This window comes from Chrysochloris asiatica, unplaced genomic scaffold, assembly GCF_000296735.1.
Source record: "Chrysochloris asiatica unplaced genomic scaffold, ChrAsi1.0 scaffold00106, whole genome shotgun sequence".
Taxonomy (NCBI): domain Eukaryota; kingdom Metazoa; phylum Chordata; class Mammalia; order Afrosoricida; family Chrysochloridae; genus Chrysochloris; species Chrysochloris asiatica.
Window position 1 is genome coordinate 1,017,281 of NW_006408624.1, and position 5,519 is coordinate 1,022,799.

Below are 5,519 nucleotides of genomic sequence, written 5' to 3' on the forward strand. Positions count from 1 at the left end.
AGAGTCCTGCCAGTCTCTCCAGCCTCATCTCACACTTCCACTTCCAATGTGCATGCATACACACTCACACATACACAAATACTCACAATATGTACACACACACACATTCTACTCAGCTTTCAAATACACCTTTCTTTTTCACCTTTGAGTCTTTTCACATATAATTACCTTGACCAAAGTACTCTTTATCTGAAACTCCCACTCATCTGGCTAAATTTTACTCGTCTTTTGAGTCTTTGCTTAGATCTTGCTTTCTCTGGGAAGTAATCCATCCTCGCTTGTCACTCTGTATCCTAATTGCCTGTAGAGTGTCAGTCACTCTATTAGACTATGACTTCATGAAGATGGGACCGGATCTGTCTTTCCACTATGATGTACCTAACACCTAACACATAATAGGTGTTCAAAATATTGCTGAATGATTGAGTGGATGAATGGAAAGATTAATGGATGGGTAGATGGATGGATAGGTAGATATAGATTGGTGGATGCATGGATGGGTGGGTGGGTGGATGATATAGGGCCAATTTTAGGAGAAAGCCTTGATCCATAGCAGTTCATCAGAAACTCACCAAAACATACTGAATAATGGGTCAAAGAGAGGCAGGGAGCACAAACCATTGTGAGCCCACGCATAAGGTCAAAGACTCTGAAAGACCTCCTTCCATGAACTTATTCATCAGGGGAGGTTTTGTTGCTCAGTCATGTAGAACCCAGCTGATGTCAGTGAGGAAAAAATGCTTGAAAGGAGCAAGACTGAGACTGAAAGGTGGCAAAGTACACAAGTAATAATGCTATGACAGGACATAGTCATTGAATCGTTATGACGCATCAGGCTCTGGGTTAGAACTTTACGGTTTTTATTTCATGTTAAGTCATAGAGTCAGAGTGTGACAGAGTCAGAGTGTGATTCTAGGGTCTACACACTTACAAAATACAAAGTCTGTCAGCGCTTGGGTGGAGAGGAAACAGGAAGATGACTCCAGCAGGGACAGCCAACAATGACAAAGATGGAAACAAGCATCTGAACAAGATTGAGCAAGGTGTCAGCACTGCCAGGTCTGGAGAAGCAGAAAGCAGGAGAAAACAAAAGAAAAGCTTAAGAAAGAGAAATGGAATATCAGGCTAAAGAACTCTACAGTGGGCCCTATCAGCAATAGGATGTGGACTGTAATCATGATTATCTGGTGCTTGTGACAGATATTAGTGAATAGGATGGGTGGTGAATAGGATGAATGATAAGGGAAAGAAAGAAAACCAGCTAAGAGCTTTCAGGATGATGACTCATGTGACAGGTGACAAGTACTGAACTCTGAAGGTGACCCAGGGAATGAAGGATCTCTGGCAATGGACAGCCCCCATCACACTGCAATTCTATTTTTACTATCAAAGCAAACCAAATATTGACTTAGTTCTGGCTCCTGCCCCAGACCTAAAAGCTGCTCCTATTTCCTTTTGTCAATTTAAACAGAAAAAAAATCACCAACATCGGTTAACATGGAGGGGTCTGTGGATCTCAAAGTCATTAGCCACAGCTGGCATTGAAGTCACTGACCTCCAGTTTCTCCAGGAGAGTGAGGCGAGAGCTCAGTTTAATTGACCTGATTTAAAAAACAACTTCAGTGATGACTTGGATGGAAATAGGCCACTAGCAGAGAGGCCTTGGTGACCAATGAAAAATTCAAATGCCTGAAGAGCTTCAACAGTCAACAGGGCCACCACTGTGACCCTGATTTCCCTGGTGACTTGGCTGGCTCCCCGGTGCTAATTCTTCTCCCTGGTCATGTGCCCCTTGACCAAGTAAGGACCACCCATCCAGTAAGGGTTTACTGACCATTCAGTAAGCATTAGCGATACAAGAAGAGCTTGGTGGAGAAACAGAGAATGCTAAAGAGAATATTCAAAACCTTTCTCCTGTCTTCCCTGTCTGAGACTATGGCACCAGAATTTACTGGGATGTACAAGTCAAAACTCTAAGACTACCCTTCCCCTCACCCACCACACCCCATCAGGCAGGGGAAAGAAAAGAAAAGAACCCCAAAAAAGTCATTGCCATTCCAACTCATGGCTCTACAGAATTTTCATTAACAGATTTTTTAAAGTAGATTGCCAAGTCTTTCTTCCAAGACACCTTTTGGTGGACTTGAGCCTCCAAATGTATTGGTTTGCAACCAAGCACATTCTCCATTTGTACTACTTAGAAACTTCCATCAGGCACAAAGTCCTGTCTATTCTACTTCATAAACATCTTTCAATCAGAGCTCAACTAGAAGAAGAAAGAAGAGGAAAAAAAAACAAAAACAAAAAGAGTAATCTGATACAATTTGATGAACTTGACCTACACCTATGGATGCAGTAGCTCAAAAGAGGGAACAAATCTTTACAGCAAGGCTCATTCCCACCCCCTCCATACACAGAGTAGACAGGGATGGGAAACTTGGACATTGGCTACCCAAAGTGAGGAGACTACAAAGACAAGAAGTGACTGGCTTACAAGCTTTCAAGAGGGGACCTAGATCCAGAGGGAGTGAAGGAAGGTAGAATCTCCACTGAGTAGTATCCAATCTGTCTAGACAGGACTGATGAAAGGAGATGCAGATAGGTGTCTTGTGATACAATAGTAAATAATTGTTATCAGGACTGCTTGTGAGGGTTGGAAATGTAAAGGTAGATGTTTTGTAGCAAGGAGGGGTGTGATTAACTTTTCAGTCTAGGAGGGGAGGTCCCTGGGACCATCAAGGGAGAAGAGCGGAGAGCGGGACCCTACCCAGAGAAGCAGTGATGCCTGAGATGGAGGCAGAGACGATGACATGGAAAGATGGAGCAGCTGGGGACTTTATACACAGAGAGGGAGAGGGGCTGTGTGCTGATGACTGAGGGGGCGTGGGGGAGGCAGGCTTGCAGGATATACCCTTTTGTAGGTTGACAATGCATGGAGGGGATTGTAACTATGGCAATGAAACAATATACAATAGGATGAATGTAAAACTAATGTTCTCCCATGTAAACTATCACATAATTCACAATAAAACATTTTTTAAAAGGGGGGGGGGGAGGCAGAATAGAGATAAATACTGTTAACCAATTGTACATGGAAGGGACTATAATCATTGCAATGAAACAAAATATGATATATTGTGTGTAAAAATGATGATTTGCTCTGTAAACTATCACTCAATTCACAATAAAAGTTTTAAAATGAAATAATTAAAAAAAAGAACATCTTTCAGAGCATCCACTTATACTACCTGATGCTCTATGATATCATCTCTCTCCTTGGGATCACTACAAAATAACTCCTTATCCAATCTCCTCACCTTGGCTCTTGCCCCCATAGAATCCATCCTCCATCCAGAAGCCAGAGTAACCTCTAAAATACTCACACATTGCATAATTACTTTTCTTAAAAGAAGTCTTCAGGGGCTCCCTGTGGCTCTCAAGATATATTCAAAAGCGTCAGGGCCCATTGGGATTTAGCTCTGGGCTGCCTCTCTAGCTCCATGTAGCCACACGCCATGCTTCAGTCACACAGTAAATGGCTTTCATATGCTCTGTGGTGCTCTTTGGGCCTTATCATAGCATTGGGGTGGGAGGAGCACACATTGGGGTTGGGGGAGCATACATGCATCAGGCTTCTCAACCATGGGGTCAGGTGGAACAGCAGCAACTGTCAATAATTTCACACTTGACTCCTTAGAATCCATTTTGACCCACAGTGACCCCATATAAGAGAGAAAAACTACCCCAGAGAGTTTTCATGGCTATAAGCCCAGATCTTTCTCCTGTGGAACAGCTGATGGGTTCGAACTGCCAATCTTTAGGTTAGCAATCTAATGCTTAAACAATATGCCACCTGGATTCCTTGCAACCATCACTGTTGTTGATCTGTTGTTAGGTGCCATCTAGTCAGTTCTGACTCACAGTGACAATATGTACAACAGAACAAGACACCGATGGTCTTAGGCCCATCACTACAATTTCTAAAACTATTACATCACCATAAACAGAAATTCAATACTCATTAAGATTAACTCTCCATCACTCCTCTACCTGACCATGGTAACCAGCAATAAGCTTTTGTCTATGTACATTTGCAAACTCTGTATTATTTCATATAAGTGGGTTGGTCCAAAGTATGGTGAGGTCTGGGAACTCCTGAGCCCATGGACAAGGACATAGCCATGGAGGGCTAGAACTGAGAGTGAAGCATCCAGCTGATATGAAGTGAGGGGAGACACACAAGGATGCCCAAACTTTCAGATAGTACCCATTTGACCTAGCTTCAATGGCTTGATGATCAGAATTCGACAAGAGGAAGATAAAAAAAAAATTTTTTTGATAAAGGTAACAAGTGAAAATTGCTACAATTTGAGGAACTTGACCTATACTTATGGATGCAGTAGCTCAAAATGCCTACTGAGAGGGAAGGAATCTTCACATCAAGGATCAATCCTATCCCCTCTGTATACAGGGTTGTTAGGGACAAACAACTTAGACATTGGCTACCTAAAATGGGGATGGGGAGACAATAAAATCACGAAGTGACTGGCTTACAAGTTTTCAAGAGGGAGTTTAGTTTCAGAGTGTGCTGGGAAAGTAGAACCCCACCCCCCACCCCCACTGAATAGTTTTCATCTTGTCTAGACAGGTCTGGTGAAAGGAGATGGGGATAAGATTCTTAGGATTCAAAAGTGAGTAATTATTATCATGACTAGTTGCAATTGTCACAGCTGTAAACCTTGTGTTTTGTAGCAAAAAGATGGGAGTAGTTAATCTTACAGTCCATGAACAAAGGATCCTAGGACCATCAAGGGAGAAGAGCATAAGCGAAATGTGGGACCCTAACCAGAGAAGCAGAGACACCAGAGGTGGAGGCAGAGATGATGACACAGAGAGATAAAGCAGCTGAGGACTCCAAACTCATGGAAAGAGAAAGGCTATGTCCTGGCAGCCAGGAGGCAGGCTTTCAGAATGTGCCCTATGGTTGGTTGTTTAAATGATTATATATTCCTGAGTGTTTTTTTGTACATTCAAAACAAAACAAAAAAAACAGAGGGAATAGAAGCAAATAGTGTTGAATGATGATGCATGGAGGGGATTGTAATCATTGCAATGAAGCAAAATACAATAGGATGAGTGTAAAATCGATGTTCTCCCATGTAAACTATCACTCAATTCACAATATAAACTTAAAAAAAAAAAAAAAAGATTAGAGGAAGATTCATTAATAACCTGTGATATGCAGATGACATAACCTTGTTGCTAGAAAAAAAGAGGACTTAAATACCTAATAATTAAGATAAAAGACTACATCCTTCACTACAGATTATACCTCAGTGTAAAGAAAACAAAAATCTTCACATAACTGGACCAATAAATAACATCATGATAAATGAAGACTGAAGTTGTCAAAAACTTCATTTTACTTAGATCCACAATCAGCACTCATAGAAGCAGCTGTCAAGAAATTAAATGACATATTGCATTAGGCAAATCTGCTTCAAGTCCTCTTTAAAGTG